Here is a 25,355-nt window from a genome sequence, read left to right as displayed (position 1 = left end):
TCTGTATCTTCCCTCATCCAGTCTCAGGAGACTCAGACCTCTCCTGAGGGCACAGCCCATCTCCTGGATGCCCCTCCTTCCAGTCCCCCAGCCCCTGGAAAACAGGGTGTCCTCACTGCTGGAAACAGTGAGCCTGGGCTGGAAGCAGCACCCAGCAGCAAGGATGAGAGTGGGACAGCGCAGCCAGCAGCTCACTGGGTCCCAGGGGTGAGGACAAAAGGCAGAGCCCACCCACCCAGGGCTGCCTGCAAGAGGGAATTGCCCCTGGGCTGCATCCTGCAGGTCTTGGTAGGCTGCTCATTTGTGTATTTCTGTGTGTTAAGTAAGTTGAGGAGTTTGTCAGTAATTGCTACAGTGAAAGCAAGTCAGAAATGATGTGATGTAATGTTCAGACAAATTACATTATGTAATATTATCCCAGGGATATTTTCTCTTCTGATTACCCCTGAACACTCTTGCTCTTATCCTGCCACAGTTCTTCACCCTCTCTCTGGAGTCTTCTCTTGCCTCTAGCCATATTTTCCCTTCAGTCCCTCACTCCCTCACATATGCCAGGTGTGCTGCCTGTGTCCTTCACCCTGGCCTTGCTCTGTGCCATCTTCCATGCCAGCCCTTCCCCCAGGAGCATCATCTCCAAGGTGTGCTGGTAGTCTTCCATTAATCCAGACCCACGTGCCATTCCTCACTCTTGCTGGTCTGTGCTGTGCTTCTCACATGCTTTCCTCCCTTTACCTCCATACTAGAGGTCTTTTCCAACTTAAACAATTCCATGATTCCATGGTTTCTGTGCCCTTGGATGAGGTGAGTGCACAAGCCAACCTCTTTGAACTTTTCACCACAATTGGACAACAGCAGAGCTCCAGGGAGAAGGATGTTCTGGATCTCTTTGGTGAGAACCAAGGTGCCTGTGGGCAGGAGCACAGGAAAAGCTGAGGGAGCTGCAGAGCTGTTCCTGGGCAGAGTGGGGCTGTGAGTGGAGCAGCAGGGAGGCTTCCTGCACGGGGCCATGACTGCAAAGTGTGCTTCACTCACCCTCCCACTTCCAGGCTCTTCGGCTATGTGGTAGTTGTGATAATTTCCTACTTGATTTCATTCATGCTGCCACACTTATAACTTAGATATTCTCCACTTGGATCAGAGCCTGCTGTCTGCTGGACATGACCCCCCCATGGCACATGCTCAGAAATGCTAAAGGAAGGTAATAACATCAGTGTCTTTTTCATCAGTGGATCTGCTCCATGAAAGATGCCAGGACAGCATCCTTTCCATGAAGGGGAAGCTGAGACTGTTAAAGTTCTTGTCCAAAGTTACCCAGCAAGCCAGGATTCCAATGCAGGGATCCTACACTACAGTGCACTCCTCTTTGCTGTAGGTCTTTACACAAAACGGTATGAAACACCTTTTCCTCAATTCTCACCTCCCCAGAATAACAAAAATCACTTTGAAGTCCTGGGGCACATTTCACACATTGCCTGCTGAGAGCCTGCAGCCACCCTCCCCCTGGCCCGGGACCAGCAGGATTGTTCCAAAATGCAGAGGGACTGGTGCACGGACAAAAGCCTCTGGCATGGACACACGAGGGTTATTGCAGTTTCAAAAGCCCATATGTGAGTTCTGTTGGCACAATCTGGGCAGGAAAATTCACAAACATGCCAACTTCTCTTTGTAACTTCATCTCTCCTGACAGTGTGTGCATGACTCATTCAGACATATCTGTACTCCATACTTCTCTCATTCCTTTTTAATTTATTTGGACTATGTCTCACTCCACTTTCTTCCAGAGAATGCCCTGTCATCTCACCAGTACACGGGAAAAAAAGTGACTTTTTTTAAAAATAAAGGGAAAAAATAGTATTTTAGGTTGTTTTGATGTATTATGATGATTTGTGTATTATGATTATTTGTGTATTATGATGACTGAAATCATCAACAACAACCTTCAAGTCAGCGATCACAAAATGAATTAGGTTGGAAAAGACTGACACAGTCAAGCTCTTTAGCTCTTTTATATATATATATATACACACACATATACATACATACATTTATATACAAATATATATTATATATATATACACATATACATACATACATTTATATATATGCATATATGTACACCTACATACACTCAGTTATTCATTACAATCCCTTCTTTTATATCTTCCTTTTCCTAATAAACACATCTCCTTTTTATACCTTTTGGATCACACTGTGGTTTAGGCATGTATTTCTGTTTTCTTAGGGTCTGAAACTGTACAGACGATTGCTGGCTGTGGAGTGTGTTACATCTAGGGAGTTATTAGCAGCAAATTAAGCAAGGATTAATTCCTCACCCCCACATTTCTTGCAGCAATCCAGATCTGCTTATCTCTTTGGTATGATGGCCTGGCAAAGCACACGGCGAGCCCTGGCCGTGTCTGTCTGCAGGGCTGAGCAGCAGCTGCCAAAAGTGGCCAGGAGGGATCTCAGAATGTCCCAGATCACAAATGGGACATTGCTTTGGACAGGGGAAGAGGTCTCAGCAGGGACAGCCACTGCAGAGGTGTTGTTTTCACAACGAGAGAAGTGGCTAAAGGTGTACAAGCCTTCCATGTCTGACTGATTGCCAGAGACAGAAAGTTTTGCCACAATAATAATTAGCATGTATTGCCTAATGGCATTTCTTTTGGAGGTGGATGTTGTCTAGGATTCTGCAGGGAAGAAGCAGGGTTTGGAAAAAGGAATTACAGCTCCTAAATACCCAGCTTAGCCCCTGCTCTCAGAAAGATACCAGAGCATCTGAGCAAGCCTGGGCATGGAGCTGGGCCCAGAGGACTGAGGTGTAGTACCTGGTGCTAACTTTTTGCCTTCTTCTGGCCAAGACAGCTCCTGACTCAGTTTCCCCATCTGTAAAGCAGTGCTAATTATATGTTTACTCCCTTTCTGAAATGCTTTGAAGCCTACTCATAGTATGTGTTACCTACAGGGCTGGTAATGGCTATTATAATGAAATTAGAATCAAATTATATAGATATATATAGATTAAAAATTCGCATATATGTCATAATTAAATATAATGAAAACTGGTATTAATTTTTTTTTCATTACTTGAGACAACATACACAACAGTTCCCAGTAAGCCAGAAGACTGCAAGTTTGTTCAGCATAGAGCAAAAATACAATTAATTTCAAGATGGAGTTCTAGTATAAGCAAACTAACAAAAAAAAGGCCTAAATTAAAGAAAAAGTATCAAGGAATTCCAGGGTTGTTAGTACTTTACTGAGCATTTAAGCTGTTTAAGCAGAGGTGCATTTCAGCATTGTTTTGACAATTACATAAAGGTAGAAGTAACAGAGTTCAGTTCTCTGCATCTGACCTGGAGATACAGATCTGGTTTTGTCCATTTTTTGTCTGGCTTTTTCTCCTTAAGCTCAGCATTACTAATTCATAATTCAGACAGATGTGTTGACATTTTGTGAAACTGGCAAAAGATTTGATTCTTCCTTAATTTAAGTGGCTGTTGGCTGCCAGTCAGAAGGAGCTTTACCCTTTCCCACTGGTTTGCAGTATAAGACTAGTTCAAGCTTTGCATTAATATGAAAGCTCTTTCCTAAAACTTTAACTACCAGTAGTTGTTCAATTTAATAAGAAAAAACTGAACTGACATGTGAGAAAGGTTGATTTATTTGTGATTCAAATTGTCTGGGAACATGATCTCCAAAAAAGAAAAACATTAACATAATGAAGCAATGTCAGATGCAGGACACAGTTCTCAGGCTGAAGATGGAGTGAATTGCATTTCCAATTTACCAACACATCAGTCACCTCTGTTTCAGAGCCACTGTGACATTCAATGAGTTTTTCTCCCTAACAGGGCACTGGATGTATTACAAAAATTAGGGTTAGAACCAGAAATGCATTTATCTGCTTAATGCCTGATTTCCATTCATTTCAGTCAGAATGCAACTTTTGCTTAAAATGTTCAACTCTTTTTTCTTTTCTTCTTTTTTTTTTTTTTTTTAATTGCTCTGACAAATTAATCAAATCCCCCCCTCCAGTGGGCACCTTCACCAAATCCCCCCCTCCAGTGGGCACCTTCCCTTCCAAGCCCTCCCCAGCAAGCCTGTGAGGGGCCACAGTCAGTACTAACAGATTGTGGGACTCCCTTTTTGCAGTCACCACCTAAATATCCCCTTAGCAGTGGGTTTTCTAAGCCCACACCCCACCACAAAGCTCCTCCAGGTTTGCAAGCCTGGGATTTGTGCAGAAGTTGGGCACAGTGAACACAGGAGGATGACCATGCTGAGGCCTCACTCTGAAATGAAAGGTCTGTGGTTTGTACCACCCAGGCTCCGGGGCTGAGCCCTTCCCACCTGCTGGATGGCACCTAAAGGATCTGGGCAGCAGGAGTGCACAAAAAGCCTTCTCCAAGAGCAGGCAGAGAGAGCTCAGCTGGGCTTGGCTGCAGCTCTCACGACTTATTTGGAGAACACTTGCCATGTTTAGAAAGATGCCCTCAGCCCACCTGCCTTCACACGCCTCTCATTTTGTGTACAAGAGGTGCTGTGAAATCACACAAGGTCTGAGCTCTCAATAAAGACAGCACAGCTCCCACAGTCACAGCCTGAAGGTTGCTGTTCCTTCAGGAGAAGCTCCTGACACGTTTGTCTCTTTGTGCTGAGCCAGCAATCCCCTTTGCTCTGTGCCATGGGATTGAATAAATTACTGCTCTGTGGAAACCGTGCCTGGTGCACATCTCCAGCTCAGTAGCTGGGGGAAAACTGGTGCTGATTCAGGTTATGTGCTGCAAGGAGATAAAGTAGTCCCTGCACTTCTCGTGTAGACACGAGAGCTTTGCCACCACCTGCAGTTTATTTCTCCTGCTTTGTGGCTGAAGGTGTGTTGGAGCCCCAAATCAAAGCTGGAACTCTCAGCTGTGGACACTGCAGAGAAAACAGTGTGTGCCACCCAGTCCCAATGTATCTAAATAAGCAAGAAAGTCACCAGGAGGAAGGCAGGACTGCACAGGCTGAGCTGCGCTGTGCAAGGTCCTTGGCAGACACTGACCTAATTCAGTGGGAACTGGGCACCTGCATGTGCAAGAGGATTTCAGTCTGAGCAACCTGCTGAAGATCACGCAGGAAACCTGGGTTAAAGTTAGGAACTGATAGAAAATGCCAAATTGTTGGTCAGTGCCTGAACCACAGGGCAATTATCTGACAGTGTTCTTTATTGTGCTTTTAGAACAATTTCACAGTCGCCCAAGAAAGAGGCAGAGGGCTTGGTCTGGCAATTTTGCTCTGTAAGAATTTTCCCTTTAGGACCTAAAGGTTCCTTCTTTCTCTTACCCCTGAGGGTATCTTGGCAGCCATTAAGCCTGAGTGAGTGCTTCCAAGCTGTAATTTGTAGAAATATAGGTAATTAATTTTGCCCTGAGTTGCTTTTTTCCAGCAACAGGTGCTGCTGGAGAGTTTTGCAATGGCTCAGGAAGGAGTGACTTCACTGGGGGAGAAGGCAAGGAGCCTCCTGGGAGATCTGAAGAGCCTCTGGGTTGAGAGAGGATTTTTTGAAAAAGAAGCAGAGAAGATTTTCTCCATAGAGAAAGAGTGTGAGCAGGCAGGAGCCACACTGCAGCAAGAGACAGTGGGTCATAACAATTGATAAAGGTGCTTTGTTCTGTAAAAACCTGGCTTATTTTGCTGCAACTCCTTCAGTAGGAAACATCACTTTGGAGATTCTCTTTCTCAGCTCCAAGTGAGCCCTTCACAGCACCACTGGGCTACTCCAGATGAGTCCTCTCAGGGCTCATGGACACACCAGGTGTACCTTTAAGACAGAGAGAGGTTTTGCAAGAACTGGAGAGAGAAATCAAGATTTATCAAGATAAAGGTGGAAGCTGCTTTAATTATAGATTCAGAGCACATTGCATTAAGGATTACTCAATGATGAGATGACCACTCAGTCCCCATATAACCTCATTAAAGACTGATAAGCTTGTCTTTCAAATATGTGCTTTTCCCTGTGCCAGATCTTAAATGGCTCTCTCCCGGTAATGCAGCTGCACCTTTAGCAGACCTTTAGCTTTTTTTTAGGTTATTGAAGATGCATAAAAAAATGAATCTGCAATGCTTCAAATCTTGGATCTTAAATGCTGACTGCTTGGCCTCTCAGAGGGCCTGGGGAGCAGCTGCTGGGCTTCTAAAGGTTAAGTTCTGCAGCCAAATGCCAGGATGTTTTTAGCAGCCAAGCCTGGCTGGCTCAGTCACCAGCCTGGCGAGTGCCACACTGGCAGCCCTGTGTGGTCAAAGGTTTGGATCGTGCCTCACATCTGCATTTCAGTTTGCACTTGCCTTCCCTGGATCTCTCAAGACCTACAGAGTCTTCTGTGGTGGTTATGAAAGGACCACAGGGGCAGTGAGCCCACCAGGACACGAGTGAAAACTCCAGGGGGATGGAGGAGAAGCGATGGAGCCTCACCACCAAACAGCACCTGGGTGTTTCTGGCTAACTCTCACTCATCTTGGAATGAGCTTAGGACGTTTCTTATAGGAGCAAAACAGTCTTATGCATCTAGGACACTCTCCAGAGTCAATGCCACCTTTTCCATAGATTCCTCCTGCGTCTTCAGACAAATAAGCTACCTTTTCCCAGCCCTCAGAAAAAAATGAGAATAACAAAATTTGCCTATGATTTTTCTCCCTCCAAAGTTGAGTTAAGAGCATCTCAGCTGGGGTCAATGCATTTGCAAGGATGTAAAAACAGGTGAAACAAACAGTATTCAGTTACAAGTCTACTTAGGTTTGAGGTGTCCCTGGCTGTTTTTACACCTCACTGTATGATGTGTATATAATACTTGGTACACAACGTCACAGTCTCAGCTGGAGTCATTAGATGATTCTATCCTATAATTAATAAACACTGTTGTCTAAATATGACATGCAACATTTCTAACAGCAGAGTATTTTTCATCAGAGAGTCTTAAAACACTCTCAGAACAAACACTGATTTCTGCTTTAGAAATATGTGCTTTACACTGATCTCATGGAAAGAAAACAGCCCTCCCCCTTGCCTCTCAATCTAGAGAACACAGGGTAAAAAAGCATTTATATGTCTTTGCATTCCTGCCAAAGTGATTATCAGTGTCTTTAACAATTACAGTATTTTGAAGTGAATCATCAGCCCGCATCTCATCTGAGCATCTATTTTTTCCCCATAATCTGCTTTTAGAGGGGCTTTTAACCACATCAGATTTTTCTTTCCCATTAAAATGCTGTCTGGATGACTGGAAAATAGAATAGCCAGTCCTCACTGCTTAGTTTCCATAGTGAATGTCTGGAGCAAAGGGCTGTGGGATTATTCAATTACTGCAATAATGGCCTTTGACCTGCTAAAAACAATCCAGAAGACAGAATTCATATATTGGATTATTTTTAACATTAATCATATTCTATTTAGAAATCACAGTAGAGCAGCTAGCATTGAAGAGAAACTGTAAACTATTTGCGTATACTTTATTGAAGTGGAGAAAATTTTTATGCTGCATAGTTGTACAAGTGATGCCTTCAGGGATTTTCCTCCCCTCCCTACATTTCTGTACTTTGCTAAATGTGCTTTGGACTGCAAAGCCTCCTCCCTCAGCAGTGCATTACTAAATACAATGACCAGTGTCATCCAAGCACTATCTGGAGACATTAAACTGCAGATAAAGAAATGTTCTTTATCCTGAAACTGCAGAAGAGAGGGAAAGCAAAAACACCTCACACCTGGGCCCAAACTGGTCATTTCCATGAACTACAGGAAGAGACAGCAGACTGAACCTGTCCCCCCCTTAACCATGCCTCCTGTCCACATGTCATAACCTTCCCCACAACTCCCCTTTTTGCAAGACATTACTTTGGAAAAGAGTGAATCTCTGCCCTCAAACTCCAGGGAAACATTCCTGGGATCACCAACATGTGTCCTCTGGATGTGCTCCCCTGATGTCCTGACTGATGCCCCAGCACAGCCCTGCCACCAATCTGGATGTGCTCCCCTGATGTCCTGAGCCACTGACTGATGCCCCAGCACAGCCCTGCCACCACTCCCAAGGAAGGAGGAAACACACAGGGCTTGAAAAGGAGGTCTATGGGGCTGTAAATCAGGATTAGGTTTTAAGTTCAAGTACCAGTTGAAAAACACTTATTATTCCTGCAACCTAATATAGGATCAGATGCCCTTGCTGAAATTTCGGGAGGTTTTTGTTGGCACTAGAGCTACACCCATAGCAAGGGCACACTGAGGACATTGGCAACACAAATAAACATCTGAAAAAGGAATTCACACAGTGCAGTAACACTGGCAACACGCAGCTTCCCACCCAGCTGCTGTAGAAACTACAAAATACATCTGCTGGGAAACCTGGTGGCTGTAAAGAAGAACCACTCCTTATCAGGAACACTGTGACTGTTTTAAACAGCTTCATCCTCTGTGGCAAGAAGTAGATTTGTGTTTTGGCAGGGAGGCAGTGGTACCCTGGGCACCAATCTCTCCATGCAGGCTCCCACAAGGGAGAGCCCTGCTGCAGGCTGAGGAGCTCTCACGGGTGCTGTGACCGTGTCACAGTGTGTCTGTCACTGGGAAGAGACTGGTCCTGCTGGGCTGGTGGAGATGAAGGGATGGGAGCACCCTTCCTTCCAGTGAGATCTCCCTCCTGCCATGCCTGCTCATCCAGCTCCTCCCAACAGCACCAGGACCACCCTGTGCCTGCTGCTCCTGCACCCTGCGACCACCAGCACTCCGCAAGGGCAGATGTGGAGGATGCTCTTGTCTTATAACAAACATTTCCAGTGAAACCTCCCCTTCAGGAGCATGTTTGGGGGAGGCACGTTTACTTCAGACACGCAGTAACATGAAAACTTTGCTGGTACAAAGGGAGGTCTGCCCTGGAGCTCCGGAACTACGAGGTGAGGCAAACCCTGCAAATTGCCACTACAGAGCACTGGTTACTCTGTGATGTGTGGCTGTGCCTTTACACTGGGCCAAGCAGAAGTCCAAAGGGGTTCAGATGCTCACTGTCCTGTCTCTGCCTAGGGCTGGATGACTTTCAGAAATCCCTTTCAGCCCTTATTTTTGATGGTGCTGTGATAAAATTTGAGAGGATGAAGAAAAAATATAACTTTTTCCCCCTCTAAATGTAAACTGGTAATTACCTAACATAGGCATAGTGAGTAAATCAGGTGTGTGCTCACCCTAACAGCGGGATCTGTGGCACCCTGTGACAGTCAGTTAAAAATGGCCCAGCAGAAATTCACACTGGGCAAAATCAGAAATAATTGTCAGAGCAGGTGGCATGAATGTGCTGAGGGGAAAATCAGATGTTACAAACAATTACCTGGAGGAAGAGGTTGAATGCAAAGGGGCTCTTAAAAGCTCAGCTCTTCTCTGAGAGCCCTCCAGGTCCCTTCCAGACCACTGGAAGCTTCACTGCTGCCTCCTGCTTGGCAGGAATGAGTGTGCCCACACGTGTGTTTCTGTGTGTGTGGCCAAGATGCACGTAACACTGCCCTGGTTGATCAGCCAGCCTCTGCTGATAAGGCTCTGGCTGAGAGCGAGGAGGTCTGTGTGGGGGAAACAGTCACCTCTTCTGAGGGGAGAGTTGCACAGAGCATGGTTTTGCAAAAGCTGTTTATGTTTTAGCCCCCTCAAATGCAATGGGATGGTAAAAGCAAATCTGAAGCCCACCACAGTGCAGTGCAAGGACGGACTCCAGGGCAGGAAGCATTAAAGTGAATCTGTAACTTCACATCCCTGCTTGAGGATTTGCCCCAGGGGTGCCAGTGGTGCAAGGAATGAGAAAAGCAGCCAACACTCAGTGCCAGTGGCAGCTGGGACAAAGGGATTGCTGCCAGATCCCTGGCTCAGCTGGGCACGGTCCTCAGCACCTCCCTCTGCACAAGGGTTGTGGTGGTCGGTGCAAACCAGGGCTGTGCCCCAGCCCGTGGGGAGCAGACAAGCTTCACAAATTGGAGCCTTCCAGCCCTCCCCTAAACCTTGGGCCCCACAGCAGCAGCTACAAGCTGTCCCTCCACCCATATTCTGCTTTCCAAACCCAGCCTGAAAATGAGACTTCTGTCTCCAGCATGCCACAAGCCAGGGCTGAGCTGCTGAGCACCATCAGTTTTCTATCAGGTTCAGGGCTGGCTGGATGTGTCCATTTAAAAGGATGGCAAACCACTGTGAGTTGACATCATTTGATGGCAAAAAACTCTGTATTTTGGGACTGGGGAGCTCCAGTGCCCTGCCTTGGAGCAATGACCTTGCAGCACCACACCAGAGTTTTTGGCCATCCAGCTGCTTGAAGTGGCGTGCAGGTACCTGCAAAGAAAGCCATGGCTTTAAGATGAGAGAGGTACAGACAGGTTATAAAAAAGCCAAGCAAGCACACACTAGGACAGGTTTCTGTAAAAGCAGGGAGAGCTAACCCACTTCACCATGGAAGTGCTGCTTTTGATAGGGCTCTAATTGGGGATTTTTATTCAGCGTTGACTCTCTTTTATCAACTCCTTGTCTGCATGAGGTTCTTTTAGGCATAGTAAAATGAGATTCACATTACCACATTCCTGCTCCTCCAGGCATTTTCACATCACTTTTCCCCTCTGCAGATGAAAAGCAGTGCAGTAATAAGTGGCATTTCTGTGGAATATGCTGCCTCCAGACACAAACTGCATGCACAATTACTTCTCCCTGTGGGGAAAGCAAGGTGACTGAAGATGTAATGATAACAGCACCTTGCCTTTGCTAGGCTGCTTTGATCCTGGAGGATCTCACAGATTTCCAGAAAAACCTTATCCTGAAGCAATAAATCATGTGAACTAGGCAAAACATTTCCGAGATAATTTTTTTAAAATACAAACACCGGTCATACATGGACAAAGCCCAAGAGGTTCTGTCAGATGTCTCCCGTGACAGCTTTGCATGAAAAGAGGGAGAGAGAATGAAAAATGTCTATGGATAAGCATACACCCAAATATCCTGTATTTTCCTTAAAAGCTGAATCTCTTACCCGTGTTTCCTACACTGTGACAATCTGCAGTTGAGGACGTGTGCAGGTAGGAAGTTCTTTAACCCCTCTAGGGGGGGCTGGGCACAGCCCAGAGATTTGGAATAAAAACATTTTATTTCTTCAGTGGCTGCATGGGATTGGAGTTACACCCATCTAGCTGTGGGGAGACCTGAGTGCCCATCTCAGCTCCCAGAAACTCCTTATCCCAAGTATCCTATAGCCTGGGGGTAAGGAAAATACCCTGTTGGAGAGGAGTTTACATTGTACCATGTCGAGAAGGGCTTAGGCATGTCTTCCCTATCCACAAGATCTCTGAGATCACCTGGAGCTCCATCCCTCCAAGTTCATGTTCTCAGGGCACAGGCAGACCTGCAGCAGCCCAGAAAGAGAAATACCTGACAGCAGGGATCATATTAGGCAAGATTTGATTGCAAGTGGCATTGCACTTTTCAAAATCTCCATTTCCTTTCCTTATTTAGCTTAAAGACAGGTGATGTCACATGGGTGCTTTGCAGTGAAATAGCACATTTAGTGCCTGGAATATTCCACAGGAGTAGTTTTAGCTGCAGTAATTCAGAAAACATCATAGCCTGACCATCCAAGTCACTGACCCGATGTAGCTTTTTTAGGAGCGAGCTGTAAAGCACAGTAGGGGGATTTAAGAAAACTTGTGGTGATCTGGCTCTCTTTAAGTAACACAATAAATACAGAGGGCCTGTGAGTGAGTGAGTGAGTGAGTGAGTATACTTCACAGCCAACTGGAGTTTCTGACCACTGACTGGCTCGTGACAGACACTAACAGACACACAGAGACACCACACGAAAATTCTGCCATCAACAGAGCTGCAGGTCTGAGAGTTTCCTTTGGTCTCATCCCATGCTGGTGGAAAACTTTACTTCCATCACCTAGCCCTCAGCCAGATTTCATTTTCACTTGGTCTTAAACAGACTCATTAGACCATTCCTAAGATGGGCTTTGGTTGGTCAAACATCACTTCCTGAGACAAAGTGAAGTGAGAAAGGAAAACTTAAAAGGTAAGGCAAGATGATTTTGATTATTTGCCGTAAGTAGATGGTTTTGGGTTTTGCAGGCGTGACTGGGAAAGTCTTCCCAAGATCTGCTTTCATAAGCTCTCCAATCTGCTCTCTGCTGGCTGGCTCACAGATCCTTTGCTGGCTCAGTAATGAGCTGTTATAAGTGAGACTCCTGTAAATCAGATGACTCTGTAGTCATTTGATGCTTATATTTGGCCTGCTGAGTCACAAGGACAGGGGTTACATCATGTCAAGCTAATCATGCAAAATGAATCACAGACAGAGCAGAGCTCTGGGGTGTGCTCAGGGTGGCCCTGAGGTGTGGGAGCTGGGCAGCCACCACCCTGCCCTTACCCCATGGTCACCATCAGTGGGGCTCTGTCCCTCACTTCTGCTCCTGGCACAGCTCTTCCTCCTCCTCTGGTAGGAATATCTCCTTTGAACAGTATTTACAACAGACCTCTAGAAGGCCCCCACCAGATAATGTCTGGTCACACACCCAGGTTCAGAGCGAGGTCAGACAGTGTGTCCCAGCACAGCCTTAACCGGAGGATGCTATTTTTCTTTAAAACAGAAAAGCCAAATTATTTTATTTTCCAACATAGTGTTCCCTCTAACAGCCCATCCCTGACCCTGCCTGTTGGCTGTACACTGAGCCATGGCTTCCTCCCTGTGGTTCCTCCTCTTCTGCACCTTCTTGCTCCCAGAGTGGTCCCCAGTCTTGCACCCTCTCCTCATCTTCACCCCCATGTGCTGGCACTTACCCACTGATAAGTGCTAGGCAACCTGTGGGCTTCCTAAAGAAAACAGCCTTCACTGAAGGGCTTAATGCAGTAAAGATAATTGGAGTTGCTGTTAAATGCTGCCCTGTGCTGCAGCTGGAGGTACCCACCTCTCCCATGGAGCTGTGGGATCTCTTTGTACCTTTGGCTGCTCAGAGCTCACACCAAAACCACGGAGACAAGCAGAGTGGTAAACTGGCATATTAACACCTTTGTTTTTCATAGGGGTGCAGCAGTTCAGAAGAAAGAGCATTTCACTCCAATAGTCTTAGGGTAGTCTTGCATCATGAAATAAGTCAAAAAACCTGCAAGCTGAAGCCAAGACAAAAATCCCATAAGCTCACCAAGAAGCAGTGTTTGGATAATGGTATTCTGGTATTCCCCAGTGAAATGTTTGCAAGTTACGTCTCACAGGTCACTCTTTTTCCTTCAGATTGTAGAAAGCAAAAAAATCTCAGCACATGCATCAAGGAAAAAATGATGACTTTGATGGTTTAGCAGTCAAGCCACTCACCTAGAAGAAGGGGCACTCTGCTCCAGAAAACCACTTCCTTTTTTTAATGTGCTAAATATTTAATGCAAAATGTACAACAAGTTTTGGCAGCCACCTGCTTACCCTGACCACTAAATCACAGTGGTATTTGCAGTGGTGCCTTTCTATCTGATCAGAGTCTGAGCTTGGTGCTGCACAGCAGAGCCATTTTCAGGAAATGCAATGGGAATTCCCACAGCTCCCACTGGACTACCTGGTGAGCAAGCATGGATTTGAATCCCATTGCTCAGCAGATATGGCTCCCCCAGTTCCTGAACCAAAGCTCCAGATTCTGTGTAATCACTGAAAAGGAGGAATGGATTAATTCAGGTAGAAAAGGTTCAGCTCTGGTGATGTCTGGGAAAGGTGGTGTGTGCCTTCAGGAAAAGGTCCTGGGTGGTGGATCCCAGCTGTAGGGTCTCCTTGCAATCCTGGAAAGGACACTGGTCCCACTGAGGCACAAGTGTTCAGGTAATAGCCTGGGCTGGGTGGTGGCACCCCTGTGGCACTGTCAGCCACTGACAGTGTGAAGAAACCACTGGCAGTGTGAAGGGGCCACTGCAGGTGGCCAGCAGGAGAAGGGCAGAGGGCAGGTGGCCAGCAGACCCTGCTGGCTGCTGGAGAGGGCTCTGCTCCAGCACAGAGTCTCTGGCTGAGTACTCACAGTCTCTGCAAGGCACAGCGCTGTGCTGAGCCTCCCTCAGCTCCCTCAGAACAGCAGGGGGTTATTCCTTAGGGAGTGCATTATCTCTGATGGTACTGCAGCTACCCTCCCTCTCACCAGCTCTTATCTCTCCTCCAGCCATACACCTTTCAGTTATGTGACCATTTTCTGTTTGGGATCACATTTTTGCTCACACACAGAGTATTTTCCAAGGGAGACCTGTTCAAGAGCCTCACACATTTGATTTTTGTCCCTATTTGCTGGGAAACAGCACAGCCTGCCTGGAAGTGTCAGGCTATCCAGGGAGAACAGCCCTCCCTCCCTGTGAGCTCTCACAGCTGGATTGTTTTCAGAGGTGATGCTGTGCAGATCATGGTCTCTGTTAACATGAGAATGAGAACTGATCCCAAATTTTATGGCAGGTGAAGAGCAGTGGCTGTAACTAATGGTGTGTCCTTTTGTTCTGGTGGCATGGCTGTCCCACCCCTGTGCCTGGCTGAAACTGTGAATCCCTGAGGCAGCAGCCTGAGTCATGCTTTCCCTTCACAGAGGTACCACACATATGAAATAAATAGCAGCAGCCCTGCTGAAAGGCTCTTGCCTTGTTGAGGACCATGTTGAAACCACAGCAAGCAACTCAGAACTGTCTCCCTCCTCAGAACTTGCTCTCCCTGCCCTCCTCTGTGAGAAAAAAGGGCAAAAAAAATCCCACAGCCATGACCAGACCCCTCCCTGGTGGGAGAGGCGATACCTGGGCTTGGAGGGGCACAGCTCTCACTGCCAGGAGACTGAGGTCTGCATGAAACCTGCTTCAGGCTTTGTCCTCTTTTGAGCAGGAAGAAAAACACTCTTCCTGCAGCCCCTGACTGATCTGAGGTCGATCTGCAGCACAAACAAGCAGAAGGGTGAAGCCCCTCGCTCACAGAGAGTAGCCACAGCTCTTGCCTCAGTCCCTGGTCTCTGGGAAGTTGAGCCTTTGGCGTGCTCAGATATCTGATCCCACCTGAGCCCTCTCCACCGTGGCAGAGCCTGCTGAGCTGACAGCAAACAGCTCAGTTGGATGCGATGGAGGCTGCAACGCCAAAATAGTCCTGCAGCCTTCTCTGTGCCAGTGTGACAGCAGCCCCAGCGCCGTCCCTCCTCTGTCCCCAGGCAGAGCTACCGTGCAGAGTGCTCTGGTCTTTGGAGGAGAACACCATGTACCACTTGATCTCCCAGGACAGGTAATTACAATGCTGTCTGCTGGTGCCTGTGGGGAGCAGCAATGCATGTCTTGGCAGCCCTCACATGTTGTTCAAGGCAGATTTCCTGCACAGATCCAGGCGCTGGATGACAGCCACAAGTAGGAAGGAGACGAACACGCCCTCTCAGGAAATGATAAAGGAACAGAGAAAATGCTTTTGTTTGTGAAACAGCATCATTTGGAGCACCATGAGAGCTCCTTCCAGAGGCAAAAGCAGAGTGTGGAAATCACAAGCAGCTCCTAACCCCACGCCAGGCACTGGGTGTCACTGGGCGTGCTGTGCATGTCAGCTAACACTAGAAAGGACCTTAATGCATTCTCACTTCTGAGTGGTGGTCCCTTTGGAAATCCCACTGATAAGGATGGTGATCCATTTGTTATGAACTCATCTCTGTAAAAGAATTTTCTTTATCAAAAAACCAGCATTGAGGAACCAAGGGTATGATCCTGGCATGGAGGAAGCTGAGAGAATGAGAGAGCAGATGCAACACAGGCTAATGGAGTGGGAGGCACCGCTCAGGTGACACATAAGTCTGCAGCAGATAGAGAAGAGCTACAGCAAAGATGGACTGGGCAGATTTCAGCAGTGGGACAACACATGGAACCCTGGAGTTAAAAGGCCTTTTTCATGTGGGAGATTATTTTTCAGGGATAAGTCATGAAAGGCTCACACCAGGCATCCTCCAAGGCAGCAAGCTCTGGAACACAGCCTCTGGCAACACAGAGAGGAGAGATGCCCACCAGCCAAAGCACTCTCCCAGACTGGCCAGAGCCCAGTTCACACACTTTTCCTGCTGGGTTGGGGGATGTTTTCATGCAGGGCACAGTGCCTGTCTCCTACTCCATGGTGCAGCCAGTGCTCTCAGGGCTCTCACAGCCAGAGGTCACCTTCAGGCATCCTTCTCCAGGAAATGGAGGGAATTGCTCTTCAGCTTCTCACCTTCCAGAAGTGTCCTGCAGACACGGAGCTGCTCCGTGCAAAGGCAGGTGGGCCTCTCCCCAGCTGTGTTTTGTGACAAAAGGGTGCCTTGGACATGATCTCCAGGGAAGAGTCTATGGTTACAGATTCCAGGTGAGAGCAGGTACTTCTGCAGCTCAGAGCTAAGTGTCTGTATCTCTTTGCAGGTCCCTGCTACTCTCCTTTCCATTTTCTTCAGGCTAACTCAGGGGTTTGTGTCGCCCTGTTCTTCTAAGTTCTTCTAAGCCCTTCTAAGCCTTCTGATGTTTACATTCTTGTAATGAAGTTTCTCACCACTCTTATGTAAATAATTATTGTTTTTACATTCCTCTCTAGAGGAGGAGAAATCTGATGGACTGTTAGTTTGTCCAGTGTCATTGGAGAGGTGGCACTTTCATCTTCCAATCCACTGTCACTTTTGTAAGTCTATAAATATTGGAGTCAGGAAATAAACTTCCCATCTTTTTCTTCTTCTTACCTTGGAGTCCAGTGTCCGCGTTGTTCCATTTCGTGTCCTATTGTGACAGGTTTGCTCCTTTTTGGCCTTGGTGAATCCCACTTTTACATGCTGAGTTCTCCCAGAATCTGCTCAGGGCTCCAATCAGAACTGGATAGAGAAATGTAAGGGGTAAAGTCCTGAAATACTCAGCCCTGCAGCCTCTAAAATCCTTTCTGTCTGGGCAGTGCATCTCATCTGGGTGGCTTTTGCCTGGTTAATGGAGGAGCACTGATCTGACCATTGTGGAAGAAAAGGCCTTCCTGCACAGATATTTTATCTTCATCTGGGAAGAGGAAATTGGGAAACAGAGCTATGGAAGACTAGCAGATTTTAGGCAACCAATACCTCTTCATAGCCCAAGGAATGTAACATTGAAAAATGCGTCCTTGTAAAAGGGAAGAAATCTCTGAAATTGATTTTCTGGCACTCAAATGGTTGAAACGGAAAGAGATAAATGAACTATCCTCATAACTGCACAAATCAGGGTATGCAGATAGTTTCTTGCAAAAATGAAAGCTTTTATATAGCTGAGGTTGATATATCTCACTCAGAAACGTTCAGATATGTTTTAATGAAGCTTTCAAAGTTATTTTAATAGAACCCTAACTAAGAGCCTTTTTGGGTAAAACACTGAGGTATTGCACCTGACGGTCTCAAAAAGGAAGCCTGAAAGCAAGTGCATTTTACTAGGAATATCTGTACTGCACTTTAGCATTACTACAGTGTGATGAGAGTGCAGGAGACTTAATCTGGCCTAAGTTTTTCTCACTGCTTAAAGCAGTGAAATCTCTTCTGCCCAAGCCTTTATCTCTGCCTAGAGATTTATCAGGAGGTGGCTAAAGTCAGACAGCAGAGAGGGGACCCTTCTAAAAGGCATAAAAAGCAATAGTAGAAATTCTTCAGGAAAAAAAAAAAGTAATTTAGTCACACAGGGTCCAGTTATATCACCAGCAAAAGCCAATGTCTTTACAAATAATAATCACAAATGGATCAGTCTCTACAGGTCCTTACCAGTCCTCAGTCAGCCTGAGACAGAGCTGAACTATATTGAGACATCCGGTGTCTAAATATCCTTGAACAGCTGGTCAATAGAGCTTGGCCAAAAGAACAGCTGAGTCAGGACATCAAAACATGACCCTACAGAAATTCACTGGGCACTGCATATTTTCTTCCTTCTCTGCCCCATGGATGTACCAGCACATGCTCACTTACATGCACCAAGTACACATTAAAAAAGGAGAACGAACTGCCATGACAAGATCCTTTACAGTCAGGAACCAAATTCTGGAGTCTCCACTTAGTACAGGAAAATGGTTTGGTCTCAGGTTAGTAAAGGAAAAGATCTTAGGCCAGAAGAAAAGCACCAGTGTAAAGAGCTCTGTCAAATTTTGTTAGGAAAGGTTCATTTTTTCATGCACCTGGACTCTGCACACTAAAGGCCAGTGCACCTGGGCTCCTTCTGCATCAGGGATGCTGCAGCAGAAACTGAGGGTGCCTTGCATGTTCATTTTGAATACTTCATGTGCACAGCTCCAACACTGGTGCAAATCACAGACATGTTTAAAAGGAAGAGATGGGGCTGGGAGGCTGAAGTTGAGATTTTAATTTTTTTTTTTAATTTCAGGCAAAATATTTTAATATTTTGAATCTAATTTTTCCCATGTACAATTATTAGCTCTGCTTGCCTGTAGGAACAATTTCAGACAACTTCTAAACTTGCTTCTAAGTTCTCTGTTCTGTTCTTGCTGTACTGCTTAAAAGAGCAAGACATGGCAGGAATGAGTGACACCCATTTGGCTCCAGGGAACTTTATTGTCTGACTTTCCCATTTCATTTGTGCCAGAAAAGGTTTGTGCATCTGAGATGAGAGCAGCTCCCTAAGCAGATTTTTACCTTGGGGGAGTGATGAGCTGAATGTTACTGTTGGAGGAGATTGTGCAACTCAGCAGATACCAGATCACAAAAGTGAAGTGGGAAAAGTCACTGGAACTGGTCCATGTCACGTAGACTAAAACCTCCAATCATCTAAAAAGTCATGTAAAACACTCTAGGAAAAAAGCACAGAGCCACATAAAGAAAACAAGAACATTGGTAATTCAGGAGATGTTGCAGGACCTTGCAGATCTCAAATAGCTGAACTGGCCAGAGTATAAATCCAAGCAGAAGACATATGGCAAATAAGAATGGGCACACTTCAGGAGGCCATTGAAGGGGAGAGGGAAGGCTGAGGAGGGACTAGCTGAGCCTCCTGTTGGACATGGAAATGGGAACATGTTTCCCAGGGCAATGCATCTCCCCTCTGATCCCAACAGGCCTCATTGGAAAAATCTCCTGCCACCCATTTTCCATAATTGCCCATGCAGTGGCAGCCCCATTGACCAGGGTCAATGGTTGACACTGAGAGCAGGAAAGAAGGGAACGAAGAGAGAGGAACCCGGGCCCTCAAAAGAGCAAGTATATTCATTTGGACGCTAGATCACAGACACTGGGATGCACGTGGGAATGGAGGCTGGGAGATAGCTGTGCAGCCTGGAAAGTTACAGTGCAGAGTGACAGCGACACCCATGCCCACGGGAACAAAGGAGCTGCTCCCAGTTCAGCAATGTGCTGCTGCAGAGCAGCTGAAGGGCTGGAGAAGACGCTGCAGGGCTCACACAGCCAGCCCTGCTGGGAACAGATGCAGTGGCTGAGCAGCCTTCCTCCAGCTCCCAGTTTCAAAGGCACGAGCTGTGTTCCCCATGTTTTGCCCAAGTATGTGAGGATCAGGGAGGCATTCAGCCTCCTTGACCTTTCAGTGGTATGGAAACCGCAGAGCAAAAGGACAGCTGGAATTCTTCCTCCCGTACACACTGACCTAGGGCAAAGTCATGCCAACACACGGGTGTGTGGAGACATGGTGAGCGCTGACATTCTGAGGAACTGCTCAGGATATAACATGGGCCTGCTGGAGTGTGTCCAGAGAAGGCCACAGAAAAGATCAGAGGGCTGGAGCACCTGTCCTACAATCCTACAGTCTGAGAGAGCAGGAGTTTCTCAGCCCAGAGAAGAGAAGGCTCCAGTGAAAACTTATAGCACCTTCCAGTGCCTGAACAGGCTCCAAGAGAGCTGCAGAGGGAGTTTTTACAAGGGCATGGAGTGGTGGGACAAAGGGGAAATGATTCAGACCAAAAGGTTAGATATTAAGAAGGGTTTTTTGCAATGAAACTGGTGAAATACAGGTTGCCCAGAGAGACAGCAGATGCCCCACCCCTGGAAGAGTTCAAGGTCAGGTTGGGTGGGTGCTGATCTATTTGAAAATGTCCCTGCTTACTGTAGGGGGTGTCACTGTATGACCTTTAAATAACCCTTCCAAGCCAAACTGTTCTGTAATTCTGTGATACCTCTAGGAAGTATACTGTGAGCCTCTATTTTCTGGCAGTATTTATATTTTTGTCAAGTCTGTGGTGTTATTGTGAAAATCGAGCAGATCGGGTCTGTGCCCTGACCTTACCCTGCCATTGTGCTCCTGCAAGGCTGCCCTCCTCCAACAGCACAGAAGGAACGAGGTGTGCCAGGCCAGAGCCATAAACCCTCTGGAGGAGTCCTACCTGTGAGATGAACTGGGTCACACATCCAGAGGAGGAATTTTCTAACAAGAAGCCCAGTGAGGTGTTGCTATCCAGGAAGTACAGACAGGACAGAAACACAAACTCATTTGAAGAGCCATCTTCACTTGTGCTGCACTGTTTGGATGAGTTGAAGTGCAAGGGAAAGAGTAAACCAAACAAAACAAGCAGGAATGAATGCAGAAAAATAAATAGGCATCTCTGAACAATTTTGATCTACCCATTATTCAAATTGTCAAGATCCAGAACAGATGTGTTGACTCAGCTTTAACAATGTCAAAGTGCAGCCTCCCTGGCCAGGTGCAGCTGTCCAAATGTAGGCAAGTCGTGCTCTCTGAGACAACCAGGATATGCTGCCTTGCCTCTGAAGAGGACAGGTTTATCCTGGGTCCTGGGTCAGATCTGCTAGCCCCATGTAGATGTCATGGGGCCCTAAGGTACCTAGGATGGGCATCAGGTACCTTTGTGTATAGAAGAAAATGGAGAAACTGGACTGAATCCATCCTCCAGGCTCCTTGAGCAGTAATGGAGAGGTGTGTGTGTCTGCAACACCCATCTCTAGAGGAATCTTCCTTCAGAGGTACATTTCTCTTTCCAGACACTATTTAAAAATCCTTGAAAATTAACTTGCAATGTAAATGTCCTGCTTGAAAAACTAAAGGCACTTCAGTTACTCTCGTCCTTAGTCATGCAAACACACTCCCCCCAATATCTCACTTTTGGGTCTTTGTAGACTCAGTTGGAAACAAAGAGCCCAGAAATACCACACCACCACACTCTGGCAGGCAATGACTGCCTTGCCTTGGGACATTGCTCTGTTGGTGGCCTGGTCCAGGAGACACGACAAGCACAGGGACACAGAGCAGCAAGGCTGCACAGCACATGGAAAAAGGCTCCCAGACAGGCAGTGTTCCCGAACCCACTTGCACCAAGGACTGCTCCTCCCTCACCACAAATTTTCTGGGGTACGAAATGTCAGGAGAAAGGTCTGGTATTGTCTTTTTATCTTATTTTTGTTCGCAGCCCCTGAGGGAGAATTAGCACTTTGCAATTACTTTTCCCTGTTCCTCTGTCATCTGTGGATATTTCCATGACACACTTGCCCTGAGGCCGTCAGACTCAGCTGCCAGCCCTGAGGGCATCTCCACCTGGCTGAAGTAATGAGCAGTGGAGGGAGGACATTTTCAGAGGACAAGACTGCTTGGATTTTACAGAGAAAGGGCGTGATCAGAAAACTGTAGCAATAGCCCTATTCCCAGGTTGGAAATGCTTGCAGAGAGCAGCAGGAAGGCTGGGAAGAGCCCAGGAGCACTGGCTGAGCTGTGGCCCTGCAGAGGGTGGCCAGCAGGTCTGTGTGGTTGTGCAGTTCTAAATCTTTGGTCCCTTCTATCAGCACCCCAGACCTTGTTTCAGCAGAGACTGTGGTGACATCTGGTCCATGGGCAAGCAGCTACTGATTTATGGCCATTTCCTTCAGGAAGGGGCTGTCACTTTCCCTTCATCTGCATTTGTGAAGACTCTGATGGAATGCATTCAGCAAGCAAGAGACACAGAGCTTTCTTAATGGTGCCAAGAAGAGATGTTTTCCAGATCCAGTGAAGCTCCATATTTATGTCTCTGGCTCTTCTGAGGTAAGGAAAATGTGAATCCAAACCCTCACCCTTGCAGAGCAAGCTGAGAACTGAACCCAGACCACCTGCATGCCAGGAGGGTGCTCCATGGACTGGTGTGTTATCACCAGAGTGGGTACCACCCCTAAACCACTGCAGGTGGAGAAACCCAAACCTGCTACTGTGGATAAATTAAGCTCCAAGGATACCTAACAAAACATCTCTGGAGATCCAGCAGCTCAGCAGGCTCAGGAGTCCACATGGACTGAACTTCTCCTGCAGAGCAGCCCCGTCTGGGCCTGTGTGGGAGAGATCCAATCTCTTGTGCAACAGAAACGAGGTTTCTGCAGAGGGTATTTGTGTTTAGCACGAGGCAGCAGCCCAAGCAGAGAGCTGGGGTGCCTGGCAGCACAGTGCTGGACTCATTTCTGCACATGTCATGCTTCAAGCTCTGAATCCTCATTTAAATCTAGTCACCAGTTATGGATCTCTTCCAGGTCCTGCCCTTCTGCTTCCTGTGCTGGATAGTGACACATTGGTGCATTCCTTATCCTGCACACTTTCTGCATTGCACAGGAATTCACTACTGATACCGGAAGCAAAAAGAAAGCTAACCAAAAATATCTGCCCCAAGAGGTATTTTGGCTTTCTAGGTGCAAACATATGGCTGAAATGAGTAAATAGGGAGATCTTCCAGCTGAGTTGTTCTCCTGTGTGTGTGTGCACATGTGCTTGTATCTGCAATTTTACTTGAGCTGTTGTCATCTTCACTAAATATTTTACTATGTTCAAAAGCATGTATTAAAGGGCTTTCAAGAGTAGGGAAGAACACATGGAGTTTTATTCCTCTACTGCACTAAGAATAATTCACTTGTCAGATACCACACTGCTCTCTTGATCAGCTGGTTCTGCAAATAGAGAGAAGCCACATCCTATGTGCACAGAGAATCCCTGAGTCACCACTCCATCTTCTGATCCATCTTCTCCATGTTTGAGGCAGGACAAGCTGGGGCCTTGGACTGCCTCTGCTGCTCAAGGATTTATGCCATCAGGCACAGTTAGAAGAATATAAAGGTTAAAGATACAATTAACAAAATATGGTTGGATTACCACAGTCCTTTGACTGCAATGGGACACAGCATGAAGCCTTTATTCTGCAGATATCTAAAGCTGTGGCAGTTGAACCCTGGCCTCAGAAGTCCACAGACCTGAGTTCTGGTGGGAGTCACCCCTCCTGTGATCTTTGAGGCACCAAGTCCCCCCAGAGCTGGTGGGGCCAGGCTAACTGGTGTCATGGGGGTTGTGCTCCTCAGGACAAGCTAAGGGCTAGGCATAATCTAAGGTGGATGCCAAGCAGTACAGCCACACTCCTTGCCTTCCTTGCCATAAATGCCAAGGAGGACAACTCTGGCACAAAGCCTTGAAGCTCCATCCCACCCTGTGCTCTTCACCAACACCAATATCACAATATCACAGTCAGAAAACAGGGCTGATGGAATGGACACATTCCCATTTAGCAGCACTGGTCTCCTGGCTCACACTGGCTGCTCTCATCCTCTCCTCAGCCCCCACTAGGATCAGGGAAACTTGTCCTGTTGATCTCAGTGGGCACTGCATCAGACCCAGTGCACATTCTTGTACAGCAGCTGTTTTGGCCCCAGGCTGGTTACATGTGGAATGGGCAGCTTGATTCTCCTGTTTTTTAAAGATTACTAATGAAATGTCTGAGCATTAGAATAAGTTCAACATAGAAAGTCTACATATAATCTATGTCTTGTTCTTTTTCAGTCTTGGTGGTGGTAAGTAGCTGGCCATGAATACAAGATTATTCCCAAGATGTGTCCAAAACCCCTTCTTCTGATGAGTGTCCAGGGTTTAAGAATGTAATTTTAAACAGATGAGTGGGATTCCCTTCTGCTGATTTTGGGGTGTGGTGGGGGGTGGGGGGGTGCATCAGATCTTGCTCACAGGGAGGGGAAAATCCCAGGGTCTGCTCACCCTTCTTGCATGCTTGCCTGCATTTCCCCAGGGAGGCATGCAGAACACTCCCAGCCCCGCTCCTGCTGGCTCTCTCCATCACCAGGAGCTGCTGTGCTCTCATGTCAGCGTGGCCTCTCCGCTGGAGCCCGGGGAGTGCAGCAGCCAATCGGGCAGCCCTCATCAATCTCCCTAAGTGTGTTCAGACTCTGCGAGGAACATCCTCACCACTCCTCTTCCCTCTCTGCAATGACCTGAACTCCAGCTCTGCAAGCAGTGAGCAGTGAGGCATAATGCAATGCAGGGCAGCCCGGAATAATCTGGTTGGCATCCAAGGATGTATATTCACTGAGAGGCTGGGGAGTGTGTCAGCATTTAGTTTCAGTCCAGCTGCACTTTTCCTGCAGCACAGAATCACAAAGTCTCCGTCTCCTCCTCTGGATTGGGACTGATTCTGCACCGGGATCCTCTGAAAAGACAAAGTTTTCCTCTCTTGTTATTGCTGTACCACCACAATCTACCAAGATGTGTGACTGCTTTCATCTAGTTCTTCCTAACTGGCAAGGATCTCCAGCCAGTGGTGGGCTTACGTTTTCTATACTTTTCTGTGTTCTGCTTCTGCTTCCCTGCGCTCCGCTCGCTGCGACTCAGCCTCCCAGGCAAACCCTGCAGCTGCTGGGGTGTGGCTTTCTCTGATGCTGCATGAATCAGATAAGGAAAAATAGAGTTAAGAAAAGCCTGTCGTTACCTCCTCTAAACTTTCCTGCACATGTCGAAGCTATGCTTAAAGAAGCCTTTGACTTTGTAAACAAATTAAATTCAAGCTGTGTCTAAATGACCTCTGTCGGGTTGCATGCCTTAATTCACGAGCTTGCCCTTCATTTCTCAGAGTAGCAGGATTCCTGCATGATCCAATCCACCCGGCATTTACAATGGCTAAAGCTGTGCTGTGCACTGTATGTTTGCAAATTCAACGTGTCCTGTGCTCTGTATTCGGTCTGTTGGCTGGACAACACGGCACTTTGGAAGAAGGGATTATTTTCCTGGGTTTCCCTGCAGAGCAAGGGGAAATTAGCAATTTAATTTTTTTTTTTTTTTTTAAGGGGAAAGATACACATTTTAATATAAAATATCGCTGCAGCAGAACAGTGATGACTGGAGGAATGAGTGGGGGAAATTAGCAATTTATTTTTTTTTTTTTTAAGGGGAAAGATACACATTTTAATATAAAATATCGCTGCAGCAGAACAGTGATGACTGGAGGAATGAGTCTAAAGAGTAATGCAAAACAGTGCTTAGCTGGCAGAAGAGTATCAATAAATTACAAATCTGCTCTTTAGTTTATGCAGAGATTGACCTGTTTTAAAACAAGCAACTTGTAGGCTTAAAGTTGTATCTACAAAAATGGCAGGAATCTGAAATTTCTACA

Source organism: Pyrgilauda ruficollis, unplaced genomic scaffold (genome assembly GCF_017590135.1).
Source record: "Pyrgilauda ruficollis isolate IOZ18807 unplaced genomic scaffold, ASM1759013v1 scaffold38, whole genome shotgun sequence".
Taxonomy (NCBI): domain Eukaryota; kingdom Metazoa; phylum Chordata; class Aves; order Passeriformes; family Passeridae; genus Pyrgilauda; species Pyrgilauda ruficollis.
The sequence above is the reverse complement of the archived record's forward strand: the minus strand, read 5'-3'. Positions refer to the sequence as shown.